The following is a 16,580-nucleotide window of genomic DNA, read 5'->3' as shown; positions in this document are numbered from 1 at the left end:
ATTATCCTATTATTTAAAACTTTAAAGGTATCTATCAATTATTTGCATTTATTTGCATAAGCGTTGTATTTTCATAAACAAACACTGCTAAACAAAGTGTTTGAAGGCAGATTTAAAAAGTTCAAAGAACTAAATGTGTATATTACCACGCGGACACATCAATCTAAACTGGTAAGTTCTTGATTCAGTTTTGTCTGGCTATATGAGCACGATAGGATTTCATAAGAATATACAAAAAAATACTCAGCACTTATAAAACTTTTATCGTTATTGCATTTTTGGTATTCAACAATGCACTGATTTACAGGAATATAACCAAAAGTCTTTAAAGTTATATTCTAATTGAAATTAAGCAGTGTTAAGACAAGTGATCATCTCAAATGCATGCATTTGTATTGTTGTAAACGACTTCGTTTTTGTGGGTTAATGTCTGGTATGTTCCACCATCTTCCTTGTTTCCCAGGACAGTATACATTTCCGTTTGGTCAATTTTTGAAACATTTTCATTTGCATACATTGGCGTTGTATTATTATCATTAGATATTCGTCTACAGCTAAAACAAAAAAATATGCATGTTACTCTATAATTTATTTTTTTGTCATTCGTAAACTGGATTTAGTTTTTCATAGCAAAAAAAATCCCGAATCAAGATACGTGCATTTTTTTTCGGTCATTTTCTATTTAAAAAGGGGCCAAAATCATACCAATTTCAATGTCATATACATGTATATTGAATTATATTTCTAACTCTTAATACATGCACATGTAACTGGAAAACAAAAATAGACACCTTTTATACTTGGTTGACCTTTTATCATAGAACTTACCTTCTGAACAACAGGATAGACAATAGCACGTTAGCCACTAAGGAGATGCCAGCAATCGTGCCTAGCGCAGCGATTACTCCGTCATTTTTGTCTGATTTTGACAGTTGTGTGACAAATGGTTTGTCTGTTGACGTATTTTCTGTCGAGGTTATTTTCTCAGTAGATGTTGTTGGGGTTTGAGTCGTCGATGTTAGTTTTTCCGTTGATGATGTCATTGTTTTAGGTAAAACCTTAGTCGATGTGGTAATTTTCTCAGTAGATGCTGTTGGCGTTACAGTTGTTGATGTTAATTTTTCAGTTGTTGATATCGTTGGTTCAGGTGGAGTTGTCATTTTACCTGTCGTTATCGTTGATATTTCCTCAGTTGATAAATGTGTTGTTTCTGGTAATGTGGTTGTTATCTCAGTTGATGACGATGTTAATGAAAACGACGTACTCTGTGTAGTTGTTGTCTCCACTTCTGTTTGTGTTGTCATTAACTCTTCTGTTGTCTCTGACAAAGTGCTAGTTGGTTGTGTTGTCCATAATGTTGTAGTCATTGCCTTAATTTCTAATGCAAAAAATAAACACTAGAAGAAGATAACCAAAACAATTTTGTTTTATTCGCTACCATGCCCTTAATTTAAAATGTCTTGCAAAAGTTATCAAATATTGTCATACCATGAACGTAGAATATCCCAATATAGAAAATTGCGAATGTGACACTAATATCCATTACGATTCATAAGTGATGTGTTACTGGTCATACAATTCCAATCTTTCTCCCAAATTTTCTCCCAAAGCATTAACACAGATTCGATTGTATGCACTGACAAAGCAAAATCTTAAAACTTCCTTCTTCCACTGAAAAATATTAGCTTTTCGGTACGCTAGACACATTGAAAAACCGAATTAATCTTAAATAGGGCGTGTCTATGTGACCTTTTTCGACACCTGAGCTGCATGTATTTAAATTTTAACACTTGCACATTCAAAACATAGCCTTTCATCAACTAAATTGACAAGTACTGCTATGAAGTATAGAGTATTAATTTAAGGTTATAAATTCGAATTCTGTCCTATTATATTACAGTTAGCGCACAAAAACTTTTTTTTTTTTTTCAATTCAAGATTTTTATCTTTAAAGACTTAAAAAAAATATTGGATCGTTCATTGACCAAATTAAACTGCTGTATGTATGTATATAGAAATAGCAGACAGAATATGTTTGTATTTAATTATTTGGTCATATGCGAGCATTATTTCGCGACAAATGATTCTAATTGCAACTTTTTTGAAGATGACTTGCTAAAATATGCGCAGATATTTTATAATCAACATTTGTGAGGATAATTGGTTGGTATAGATAAATCTATTAATATAGATTTCCATTTTCCTTATTTTAAATGATAAAGATATTACTGTTTTTCGTTGTTAATATGGCAGTATACCATCAATGATACTTTTAATTAGCCATGCCACAAGTTTAGAATTCTGAGGTTATGCCATCTTGACCAGGAGATTTATTTATTAAGTCTCACAAACGAAGTTTGAAGACCTATTGTTTTTGTACGGTTCTTCTTTTTCTTCTTTCCTGCTCTGATTTTGTCCGTCACATTTCTCTGAGATGGCAGAACAGAATTGTACAAAACTCTAGAATGCGATAGGCCTGCATATCTACATGTAGATGTGCACGCTGGTTTTTTTTTTCATTTGGGGTTGGCCAACCACTTTTCTAAGGAGGAGGAGTGGTGTCAAAAGGTCGTTGGGTCTAACATCGAACCTTATGAGAAAAATTCTAAATGGTTATAACTTGAAAACAAACAAAAATAATATTATAGGGGTTTCAGAATAATATACCGGGTATTGACTGTTACAGGAAAAATATAGGGTTTATTATTTCTGACCCCTTGGGTCATCCCCAACCCATATATCTCAGTAACTGTTCGAATCCTGACACCTAAACCACATATATTCTTGTTTCATGTGTTAAGGGGCATCAAATGGTCTGTAGGTCATTGGCCCTGGGGATGGTCCTGACCCTCCAAAAAGAGGAAGTTCCCAAATAACTTAAAAAACGGTTGAAATCCCCACCCCTAAACCATATATATTCTTGTTTCTTGTGTTAACTATTATCAAATGGTATAAAGGTTATGGGCCCCGGGGGTAGTCCTCCCCCCTCAAACAGGAAAAGCACAAAATAACTTGAAAATGGTTAGGATTTCCACCCCTAAACCATATATATTCTTGTTTCTTGTTTTAAGTGGCATAAAATGGTATGTTGGTCATCGGTCCCGGGGGTGGTCCTGACCCCCTCAAACAGGAAAAGCAGAAATAACTTGAAAATGGTTAAGATCCCCACCCCTAAACCATATATACTTTTGTTCCTTGTGTCAATGGGCATAAAATGGGATGTAGGTCATGGGCTCCAGGGGTGGCCCTGATCCCCCTCATACAGGAAGTGCCCGAATATCTTGAAAACGGTCAAGATACTCACCCCTAACCATATATTTTCTTGTTCCTTGTGTCAAGAGGTATCAAATGGTAAGTAGTTAATAAGCCCTGAGGGTGGTCCTAACCCCCCAAACAGGAAGTGCCCAAATATCTTGAAAACGGTTGAGATTCCCACCCCTAAACAATATATATTCTTGTTCTTTGTGTTAAGTGGTATCAAATGGTATGTAGGTCATGGGTCCCGGAGTGGTCCTGACCCTCCTCAAACAGGAAAAGCAGAAATAACTTAAAAATGGTTAAGATCCACACACCCCTAAACCATAAAATTCTTGTTTCTTGTGTTAAGTGGCATCAAATGGTATGTAGGTCATTGGCCCCAGGGGTGGTCTAGACCCCCCTCGAACAGGAAAAGCACAAATAATTTGAAAATGATTAAGATCCCCACTCCTAAACCATATATATATATATTTGTTCCTTGTATCAAGGGGCATCAAAAGGGATGTACAGTTGACCCATCCGTACACCAGAGTAAACCCCAACTAAACCCTGGATTTTCTTTTGGGGTTTACTTGGGGTTTACTCTGTGTTTACTTTTTGAAAATTTGGGTCCACTCGGGATTTACTTTGGGTTTACTTTGAAATTGCTTTTGAGGTCAACTGTATGCACTGAAGTGTGAAGCAGACTAATATTTTATTTTACCATCCTACTGTCTGTAATTCCTAACCTTTGTATATTCCGAATACAGTTAACGTCTGCTTTTAGGAGTATACGTCTGACGGTGTTTACTCTCTGTGTCCACTCTGGGTTTACTTTGGGTTTACTCTGGGTCCACTCTAGTAAACCCGAAGTAAAGTCAGGGTTTAGGTGGGGTTTACTTTCTGTTAGGTTGGGTCTGATCGGTGCTGTAGGTCATGGGCCACGGGAGTTGTTTTGATCCCCTTAAACAGGAATTGCCTAAATGTCTTGAAAACGGTTAAGAACCCCACGCCTAAACCATATATATCCATGTGTTAAGGGGCATCAAATGGTATGTTGGTCATGGGACCTGGGAGTAGTCCTGACCCCCCTCGAACAGGAAGTGCCCGAATATCTTGAAAACAGTCGAGATCCCCACCCCTCAACCATATATATTCTTGTCCCTTGTGTTAAAAAAGGAATCACATGGTATGTTGGTCATTGGCCCCGAGGATGGTCCCCCCCCCCCTCAAGCAGGAGGTGCCTAATTATCTTGAAAACGGTTAAGATCCCTTACCCTATATATTCTTGTTCCTTAGGTCATGTTGGTTCACCTGATTTATAGTTAAGGACCCCTGGGGAACATCATGAATCTTCTGAAATAAAAATAATCAAGTTCTAAATATTTTTGTATGTAAAGTTTGACCCATGTACGTCATCCTTATTCCGAATGATGGACTCGTTCGTTTCGGAGACTTTATAATCGCCCCGATTACATCTTGTTTTTCATCTAATACACATGTAAATTGCTTCTTTGCATTCTAATATTGTTGGTAACTTAATGCATTCGTCTTCTGTTACCCTTTGTCAATTTACATTTTTGTTGATAATTTCCTATTTCTGTGTCCCTAAAAAGAGAAAGATAACTATTACACTTAAAAATATAATGGAGTGTGTATACGATCGAAAGCTACTTAGATAAAAAAAAAAGGGGGGGGGGGAGTAATTTGTATTTTCTACGTCTAAAGTAAAACCGAACAACAATTGAATAACGTTATTATTACACTTAAAGGTGAAAATGAAGATGTTCATGATGCAAATAACAGTATTATGAAATGCCGCTTTAGCTTCTATAACCCATTACACCCTAGTTAAATCAGCATGAATATCTTAATGTATCATACACAGAAAGACATGTATACCTGACCAATTTAATTAAGGCTAAACAATTTCTAGAGATTTTATCATTTTCACATTAAAAAATTAATGAATGATTTAGATATTTAATATTGCTGAAAAAGAGATTGGCTTTAAAATTGCTTTTCAGCAGAAAAAAGTATATTTACTTTATTGAATAATTTAACAAAATTAATTATTTTCAAAATTTTGATCATAAAAAATGTGCTATTCATGTATAGCATGTATCCTTTAAAGCCTCTAACTTCACGACACGCCTATTCACCTCATTTATTGTATCATTATAACATTTTTTTGTAATTTTGATAGGAAGGTATTTCTTAGAATTACATGTAATTAAAACAAATATGAAAATCAGTAAGGTTGAAATACCTCTTATTGTTCAAGACAACTAGTTGTAATATACATGTATAGCGATATATTGCATAACTGATCTGTTCATAATACAAAATTTGGTAAAGTTGAGATTTCACATGCATGGAGTTCTGGAAAGCTTAAAAATATCATGTTCCAATGTGTGAAACAAGCTTTTGTCATTCAAATAAGGCTTCGTCTTCTGATTTTCGTAGTTATTTATCATCATGTTTAACTTTTGCATTTCATCACACTGAAAACAATTCTTTAGAGAATACCCCATTTTGAAAATGGAAAACAACGAAAAATGATATTGCCTTTTTGGTATACTGGCAGTTTGCATTATTATGTACTGTGTAAATTGCATAAATGTCTTAAGTTATATGATCACCACACTTTGTAAACACTAGTAAATAATTGAATTATACTGACAAGCAATACTGCAGAAAATACCCAACTCAAAAATAAAACGGGAAACAATTAAATATTAAATAATTACCTCTCGGCTAAAAAAGATTAATCATACAATACAATTTAAAGAGAGTTTATATTTATTTGATAATAATAGTAATCACATATTTTTTTGAAAGACAGTCTTTTAAAGATTGAGCAATAGGCTGTTCTATGAAGATTTATAACATAAAATAAAGCGTGTTTTAACATGCATTTATTTGTAGTAAGCCATTAATAAAATTAGTAACATTACACTGTAGGTGGCGCTCTGAAGGACATTACAACGGAGAATCGAAACTAGAGAAGGAAGTGGAATATCTGCGGTAAGTATGCAATATCTAAATTTTAGCTTTATTTACATTGTTTTTAAATTCTTGTTTAATGTTTTGTGTAAATTGTATAATTTACGTCTTTAAAAAGTGCGAAAACGTTTCAAAATGTCCCATATTCCGAACGAACGTACCATAGGAAGTTTCGGTCTCACTGTTACGCATTTAAAATTCACAAAATGATCCGACGATATGTATTCTGTGTATACACAGAAATTTATATACAATTTAAAAGAAAATATTTTCTTATGCATGTATTTGGTTAGGTTTTTTGTCAAACTATTACAAATAAAAATGTGAGTTATAGATGGATCCTCGCCAATATCGATCCCAAACCGAACCATATTACTTAATAGTTCTATTCAAATTGAATACCGAATTTGCTTATAATTTTTGAAATGCAATACAATGGTACAGTTAGGGACAATGTGTTTGTATGCAGGGGGCAGCAACCCCGTATAGCTAGAGACTTAGAACATTTTTTTTTCAATTAAAGTGGCAGAAATTTTGATCTAGTTTTGATGTTGTATTGTTATTGTTCTTACAAAAAAAAAATATATAAGTAGAGATATAGGATTGAAGTAGTGTTATTTTCTTTCCTTTTTAATTCATTTTGTATGTTTGTTTTCTGTTTTGTCTATATAAAAGTCAGATATATTGAAACAAAAAACCCCACAATTTTTTTGAAAACAAAACAATAATATAATACACACCAACAGAAATCTCAAACTTATCTCATAAAACTAAAAACAAAGTTTGTATTTGGTGCAAAAACAACTGATAATACTCTGAATGGGGAGTAAAGATTTTTTGTGTCTTGGTGCAGTGTTCATGTCTAGTATTTGTTTGTTATTGGAAAAAATATGTGATTTACGGATACCATATGATTAAATGGTATTTATCGTCTGTTTGGAAGTGGAAATTACAGTGCCAATTTATTTTTTACTTGACCAAAATGTTCTTTAATAAGCAGGTCCGTGTTTTTGTAAATCTGAAATAACTAAAGCGCTGGGTTTATTGTCAAGAAATGCCAATTCGTTAATTCATACTAGATAGATTGAAATCTTGAGCCTTCGTTCCAGTCAAGAACTGTTTATGTGTTTATGTGTCTGCCATAAAAAATATTACATCGTAAGATAACAGGAAGACAAGGTATCTAACTCCTAATAACGTGGAGTATCCTCTTCCATAAAATAGTTTTGATTGGTCCTTGATACAAGTCAGTTAAAGTTCATTTCATCTCGTGAATCATGGAATGACATGGATATAATAATGAACAGGTTTCTTAATACTGTTCAATTTTCAAGAGCATCATAAAATGCAAATTCGTCTTTCAACATATCAACGACATCTTCCCAAAAATAACTATTTGTAACGGAACACCTGTTTTAATCAAGGTAAGAGTGTCACAGAAACTTATTTTCTTTTTAATTTGGTATACTCTACGTGCCACAAGACAATCCATATGTTGACAATCGTGGGCAAACATATTGAGATAACTAAACTCCAGAAGAAAAAACCTTGGAATATGGATACTGCATGTTTTCCTATTCTAAACATAGTAGGTCCATGATATGTAATGTTTTGCTCTTGCATCTTCTCATTTTTTTTTTTACATTTGACTCACGTACCTTCATTTTGAAAAAAAAAGTTCATAATGAACTAAAAAAAAGTCAAATTCTGATGCAACGTAATTTTTTATTTTTTTAATCATTATGTAATACAGTACCGATCAGAACCAACCTGACAGAAAGTAAACCCCAACTAAACCATTGGTTTACTCTAGGTTTACTCGGGGTTTACTATATATGGTAAACCATAAGTAAACCCAGAGTGGACACAGAGAGTAAACCCGGTCAGAAGTATACCTTTGAATGCAGGGATATACTGGACTAGAAGATACATGTACAAGGAACAGGAATCACAGGCAGAAGGATGGTTAGAAAAATGACGGGTCTGATTCACACTTCCGTCCGTACAGTTGACCTCAAAAGCAATTTCTATGTAAACCCCAAGTAAACCCCAAGTGGACCCAAATTTTCAAAAAGCAACCCCAGAGTAAACCTGGGGTTTTCTCTGGTGTTAGGTCTGATCAGTGCCGTAAGTCCCTTCTTCTGTTTGGGAGCTGCGGTGTTTAAGCCCGCTTGGTCGATGCAAAAGGTTAATATTTTTCTTGGAAATGGAATCTATTAATGTATTTGATGCTAAATGACTACAACAATGGCTAATATATTAGTGCAAAGAACTATTTATAGATGATAAGGGCCAAAAATGGCCACCTTGCCAATATTGATGACTTTTTCCCTGTAGGTAGAGTTAGTGGTAATATGTTCATATAGGTTAACATGACCTTCGAGGTCATTTTAAGGTCACCAATTGTCTTAAGGTAACGAGGTTGCATCAAATTACACTTCTTGGTCCATTTTTCTTTTCTTTTTTTTGAACCTTTTTTCAAAACAAAACAATTTTGCTGTAAAATATATCTGCAGGTGATAAGCTTTATTTAAATTCATTCATTGATATAAATATATTTAGCATTTTATCTGTATTTGAGATTTTTGAAACTGCGTAGCACCATTCCTGACTAGTTTTAATGAGCCAGCATGTCATGACGTCATTATTAAAGAGTAAAATTAGAACATAATTACATGTAAAAAAAAAATCAATCATTATTAAAATGTTTTATTTTTGTGAATAAATAACATTGAACAACTATTTTTGTTTACATTATTTTTAACTTGAACATAAATTAAATTGATCGGGATATATATATAAGGATATGAAATAGCTTTGGCACGAGGAAACTTGACACCGTCTGGTTCATGTTAACATGGTAAAGGCTGCAGCATATCAACTTACAATTGAGGTACATGTATAAGTTAAGTATGTAAACTCAACAGCTTAAACAGATGAAAAGTGTTTATAATCTTCGATATCAAAGTGATGTGCAGCCAAAATGATTTTTATTTATTAAGTTGAATGAATAAGTTGTCCAACACGAGTCTACTTTCACTTTACCATGTTTACATACGAACTGTAGTATTGTTAGCACTTGAAAAAATAATAAGACCAAAAACCAAATAAATTTTTACTCTGACATCACCAGAAATAATACCCAATTTTTCTGTGATGCCCTGGTGATTCAAGGAGAACTTTTATTCATTTTAACAACATCAGGGTACTGTATCCACAGTGTATGTGAGACTGACTTGGAATGTCTTGATTGAATTTTCAATTTAATCAAAGAGTCACTTTCCTTGTGCAGCATCAGCTGAAATGTTCCATCTTCATCCAAATGTTCTTTCACATAAAATGGGGCTTGGTGAATCTAGTAAACACCCACTGTAATGTTTCTTAGGTCTTCTAAAGACATGGATGGAAAGTTGCAAAGGGTTTTTGAATCAACACGTGAAAATGTGCTCCTTGTTCTCAGTAAGTTTTTTGTTATCAGCAACTCAAGCAGTTGATTTGGTTGCTTAGCTTAATTCAGCATTTCATTCGCCCATTTAACATCCTCTTCAGTGTTAATAGCAATAGGGGGTCTGTATTTGTTGCACAAGGAGCACGTGATGCGAACAAAGTCACCAATAGATGGAATGAGGGTGTTTGGCAACACCTTGTCAAGGAGCTTCCACTTCTTAATTCTACCATTAACAGCCTCCACAATCCACCTCACTTTGGTAATCATTCTACTTAGGTTTGCATCTTCAGTGGAGTGTTGCTTTTCTTTCTTTTTTAAAAAAAGGTAACATTTTGACACTGATGTTGTTTTCCTCTAGAAATTCCACTGCATCTCGAAAGCCGCAATCGACTAGAAAGACATCACCATCTCGAAACCATTGTCTTGAGTCTTCATTACAAGTTAAGAAATGTTTAGTGATAGAAGCATCACTATTCGATCCATCAGCATAATAGGGCCCTAGTACCTCTAATATGTATCGATCTGTTCCTACAATCATCATAGGTTTTAGAAGGGATCTGTTTTTGTGAGTACTGTAAGTGCGTCTTTGAAACTGGTAGTCTGTATATATATATACGTTCCATCTAGTACTACGACTGCATTGCTGTCATCTTCTCTGAAGAGTGTTTTTGCAGTTTCAGTGCAGTGTAAGGCGGCAACATCTTCATGTGATAGATGACTGAATCCCAGGTTACTTGGAACGAAACTGGACATTAAACATTGTCTGGTGGTGGTGACAGTTCTCTGAACCTGTGCAGCAGTTAAACCATGTAGCACACCAAGAACTTTGTTTGATAACCCTGTCCTTAGTTTGGTTAGGAAAGCTCCTAAACATATCCTTTAAGAGCGAATTTCTGTGTTTCTGATATCCTCTTAATATGTAACAAGGTCATTAAATTGATCTTTTGTAATTCCAGTTAGTGTTTCATAGTCTTCATCACTTAAGAATGCTGGAATATCAAAGTTCAACCGGTGACAGTCAGCTCGAAGCATTTTCCTGATATTAGTAAGCAGATTCACAACATCTGAGTGGGAGAACATGTCACTGGTCTTTGCTGCTCTCAAAAGATGAAGTGCATCGCTAGAAAAGAAAGTGTTCTCCAGATGTTTGTAGCAGCATCTGCTTTTTGGGTGGATAAAAACGCCACAATTAATAAACGCCTGGGTTATTGCTGTTGATGGTATGTTAATAATGTGATTGCGTCTTGACGAATCTTTATGACAAATAACACACCATTTATGGGATCTAGATGCAGCAGGGATATTAAGATGCACCGTTTTTGGACTCGATGGATTCGTTAATTTTGCTTCATAAATAAAGTTAGGACCTGCTAAATCCTCTTCCAGATCTTGTTGAACATGCTGTACATGTGGAAGACTACGATACACTCTTGAAAAACATGATCCACTGATGACATCATCACAATGAGTTTGCCGTCCAAGGCGTTCCTGGATATACCGTTTATATGCAAGCCCTGGTGGAATATGTCGCCTCGAGTTTTCTTTGCATCTTTTAAAACAAAGGCAGCATTGGTATTGTTTTAACTTTGGCTTCTGTAAAAGAAAAAGAAAAAGCAATCATTTTTAATAATCAGTTTATGATTTTTTTTTAGAAAGAAGTTAAGAGGTGCGTAGATCTTTTTAAATATGAATAGGGAAAATCTACAAACGCATTTTACATGTATTTTGTTTTCCGAATTAAATACTTATAATTTCCAAAACCTGGATGTTGTTAAAACAAATGTAATTTTTTTAAAACATGTTCATGTAAAATTAAAACGTGTATGAATTGAGATAATATGTATAAGGAGTTAATTCAGCATTAATAGCCTAGCTACTAAAGATACATGTACCGGTACATGTATTTTTTTTTTCTTCATATATTTTCAAACTTATGAATAGTCATTGGCCTACTAATTTAAACTAATTTAAAATTTAAATTCAGTTATTGAGAACATCAAAAATATATTTTTTAATGGTATAAAATTTTTTATTAAGAATTTTAATGCTGAAATCTGATGTTCTATATCTAGTTTAAAGGGACTTAGACACGATTTGACTTAAATTTTTCAAATTTTCTTTTTCCATTTTCAATGTTAATAAGGATAAATGTAGAGGTTTATAATGTTATGTCCAAATTTGAAAGTCAAATATAAAGTTTTAGGCAAGATACAGAGTTCATAATTCTTTGTTTTGTAAACAAAGCCAAAATATTGTCATTTTTTACATATGTGTTGTATTGGTGTAAATTTCAATTTAATGTATTTTTTTGCTGATACTAGTATTAATGAAGATATCGAGTTAGTTTAAATTGTTTTTTGCATGTCATTTTGTTTAAGAGACGGCAATTCTCTACATTTCATTTTTTGTAAACAACTATAAGACTCGAGCTTTGTTTACATAACAATCCATTCTTACATTTGTATCTCTCTTGTAACTTGACTTTAACATTCAATATTTTGGTCAATCATTTAAAATGCACAAGTAAATCATTTTATACATAAAGAATAAAAATAAAATTCTTGATCTCGAATCGTGTCCAAGTCCCTTTAAACATGCATGCAAAAAAAATCCAATAATAGCTATACTTATTAATACCAAAATAAAAGTTATGAAATAACCCAGAATTTCATGTGTTTCATAATGTGAGAACATTAACTGATAAAAAGAATCCTTCTCTATATAAAAAAAACATCCACGGCAGGGGAGGCACGATCTGTATACCCCGCACATTGCAGGCGAGAGACATACCACTACACTACAGTCGCCTCGTAACTAAAGTGTGGTTGAACATTGTATATAAAGTTAATATTGCGAATGGAAACTGCCCCGAGAAGTTACGATAGCGGAGCAAAACATGTAAACAGATAACACTTTGTTCTGTCGCGTGAGGACGCCCTGGTCCAATCTTGCACAGAATGTTTAACCTCTTACAAGTACATTAACAACAACTCCCAGGAAGATTGTCAATGTGTATGTGTATTTGGATTTGGTAAAAGACTGAAATATAAACAAAGGATACAATGAAACACTTTGAATTTCATACAAAATAAGTTTACACACTGTTATTAAGTGATGCTAATATATAGTTATCAATAATAACACTATACATAAAGCTTATGACACTTATGGGCTTCCATAGAAATAAAATTTTGCACCATAACACTTGGAAATATAGTTAACCACAAATATTAGCTCAAATCTATCAGAAAACATTCAAGATAACTTGTAAAATTATCAATATAAAGTTTAGCAAATAATTCACAGAAAGTTGTTCAAATCAAAACAAGCCTATGTTTACATTTGTTGCAGACGACAACACTCCAATAAGAAAGCTTCAATTATTACACATAAAACTGATAATGGCTACTGTTAAAGCTATAAACATGTTGAAATCATCTTTTTACAGAATAATAAACAAGTTTAAAATCATTACTTACCGTACTCTGTGGTAGGTTAAACTTAGCAAAAAATACAGAGCGCGGTGTTCAACCGCATAAACAAATGGCGGGCTTCGTATGACAATTTTACCGAAAAACACAAGAGAGTTCTAAGATGAAAAATCAATAATTAAAGAAAGATAACTCTAACATTGGACAGAACAACAGATATTTCAGAACATAAGGGATAATTATTATGGATGATTTAAAATATGGACTCTGTGATGTAATTTTTAAATGTGTAACGTTAAATGATTATAAAAAAAAAAGTAATCGATCGTATACAAGGTACAACAAGATTTTATTTATCGGGAGTCCCGAACGGCATCTAAACGCGTACAATGTATATGCTTGACTGTAAAGCTGTTTCACTTATATTATTTATCATTAAAGCAATTAGGTGGAAAATTTTGCCAATAAAAATTCATACGCCTCGCACTGTATTCTGCAGATTGACTTATTCGATATAAAATAAATGCAATCAATGGAATAAACCTACCTCTGAATGATCTATTTTTAGAACATGGTATTTTCCGACTTTCAAAGTTGTAGAACAAGTCTCAAACGAACCGAAATAAAAAAAAAGTCAGCGTTGTCTGTCTTTTTGGCTACGCAGACGTCAACGTCATCAGAACTGGAAGTAGAATCGCCATAGCATCGACGTTATCCGATATGGTTTTAACAACGTGTATTTTATGAATTCAATATGAGCGCAGCTTTGAACAAGATTTTTCTTTCGTCCCTAAATGTAAAATAAAATTGTATTCATCATGTTTAATTAGCATTCTTGTGTAAAGCTGCGCTCATACTTTATTCTCTGTTTGAAGTCGAAAAAATGGCAGAAAATTTGCTTGATTTGAAAAACATGATCATTTTGACATCAGTTTTTAGGCAATAAAACGTCATCAAACTAAAAAAAATTGACTCTTGTAAAGTATCAAGTCAAAGTCTTTGTAATGCCAGTAAAATGAAAATATATTTATTGCAATAAAATTTTATGAAAACGGGGCGCAAATATGCACTTCTATCATATATAGTTCTTTTCATGATTCTTAAACGGTGTATTTATAGCATTGAAAACATCGAACTTGAATTGGAAATACAAACCTAAAACAAAACTAAAACAAAATTAGTTTTGATTGGTTATTTTTAAACAGATCTTACAGAGTGTGATTATAAAATGTTAAGTGTACTGCTCACCAGAAAGCGTTGCATAAGACGCATTGTTGAATTTGGCTTCTTCTTGACTTACAATAGTTTTAAGAGGTTGTTTTTTTTATATTGTTTTCATTTTTTGAGGGGACGTGTTAAATAATATCTTGAATGAAGAATAAATGAATCTCAATGAATTTTTCCTACAGAAATATGAAACCTACATATGTAATTAAATCAATCCAAGTGATTGTTTTATGAAGGTCTCAATCTATGTGAAAAGCATTGACTTTTTAATTTTGGGGGAGGGGGGGGGGGTTTCATTTGCTGCAAATCGGTAAAGCAAATCCCAAAATCAAAACACTTTCTGATTTAGTTAACTTCAATTGAAATTATGCATTGAAGAAAAAATGTTTGCCTCTTTAAAAGGGCGTTGTCACAATTTAATCATAAGCTGAACATTTTCCTTTTATTATAATGCTTTATCAAGGTATTCATAATGATTAAGCACATTTTAATTGTGTCAGAAGTCAAGTTATTATTAATAGAGATACAGAGGTAATATTTCTTTGTTCTGTAAACAAAACACACGCGATATCTTAGGTTTTTGTTCTCATTTTGAGTCCTAAATGAAGAATGCCAGGCCTGAAAGAACAGTCATTGAATTTAATATCCAAGTGAAGCAATTTTAGCTTTGTAATTGGTATGGACATTTCAGCTCAAATAGTGACCATGCCCCTTCAAACCTTACGTTTACTATTAAATATTGTTATACTTTCATGCTAAATACTGAAATCTGATTGGTAAAGACGCAGTTCATAATCTGTTACCCTCAGCGTTAGCATCGCACTTAGCAACGGGTAACATTACAAATTGTTACATGCGCGAAAATTATGCGCGTACGGTTCGCTGTAGAATTCACGTTATTCCTAAATAAAAGCAGTAAAATTTTCTTTAAAAATTAAGACCTTTAGTATAACAAAATAAATAGTGCCTGTTTGGGAGGATAACAGTTGAAATTTACACCCCTCGAAAACCATTGTCAACCTCCGCTTCGCGTCGGTTGACAATGGTTCGCGTTGGTTGACAATGGTTTTCTCGGGGTGTCAATTTTAACTGTTACCCTCCAAAACACGCACTATTTATATAATGTAATAACACGTCATGCTTAATATATGTCTATTGCATAAGGCCTTTTAGTGTGTTCATTACTAATAATGATCATGAATGAATGCTAGTAACAAAAGAAAGCGTTTGACTTAGTATGCTGGGAAGAATGGAAAAGCTTTATCAATAGCATATAAGACGGAGGGATTAAAATTAATTGAAATACTACATAATACGCATTCCGTGATTATCATGAGTAGATCGTAGAAAAAATGACAATCTATAAGTATCTATAACACTATTTAGTTGACTTAACCTCAGATAAGTGATTGAGCACGTGAAGTGCATCTGAATCAATGTGGAAACTCTATAGTCTTACGTTTACAAATAATTTTTTTTATTGATCCTCATTAATTATCCAGAGCCATACGACATCGCTTGAGCTTTTATGTTATCAGGAACGACAAAACAGCCTTAGAAATTAACAAATTTCATTTATTGAAGTAAATGGCATAAAGTAAACGATATTTCCAGCAAGTTGAGGTCGACTTCTCAGGTAAACAGATCGATAAATGATAATGACCCTGTGATCTTGAGGAGCCAAGCTGATTGGTCACATCTTTATACATATAAAACTGGTATTAATATAGAAATAAATCATTTGGATCTTAAAATAACACGAAAAAATAGTGTAACCATGACACCAAAATCTAGAAGACATATAATGGCAACAAAAGCATATTTAGTTTTATAACCCTTAAGCCAGGTTTATGTGTAATTATCATTAATTTGGCTGTTAAAAAATGTTGGGGAGAAAGGATCAAATGTTCATAATTTGATATTAATATTAAAACAATGATTATTTGGGAAACAAAATAAAGTCATAATAGTGGCAGAGTGCAACATACACCTTTTAATTCTAGTTTTACACTATACAGATGAAGAGCTCTGGTGGTTAGTATTGAAGAAGGTGATTTTATAATCGTTAATTTTGAACCTTTTAAGTTATTGATAAATATATTTGCATTAACAACTAACTACAGTAATTGCTCTTGCCTAAGCTATGTTATCATCGAATCATGAAATTGAAACAAGCATCACTAATGAATGTGAAGGCCGTAAAACAGTGAATGTAGAACAAAACGGCAATC

At 33.2% G+C, this 16,580-nt stretch overlaps 1 non-coding gene across 1 annotated transcript; it reads right to left on the bottom strand.

The window, feature by feature from the left end:
- LOC105319878 (uncharacterized) lies at positions 1–1,662 on the bottom strand. The gene is made up of 3 exons (XR_010709290.1): positions 1,489–1,662; positions 829–1,378; positions 1–554 (listed from the first exon to the last, which is right to left on the bottom strand). It is a non-coding gene; the product is annotated as an uncharacterized protein (transcript).
- Positions 1,663–16,580: the final 14,918 nt, after the last annotated feature.

The sequence above is a fragment of the Magallana gigas genome, chromosome 9, assembly GCF_963853765.1.
Source record: "Magallana gigas chromosome 9, xbMagGiga1.1, whole genome shotgun sequence".
NCBI classification, from domain to species: domain Eukaryota; kingdom Metazoa; phylum Mollusca; class Bivalvia; order Ostreida; family Ostreidae; genus Magallana; species Magallana gigas.
Note: the sequence above shows the minus strand (reverse complement) of the source record. Positions and strands in the feature narration are given on the sequence as shown.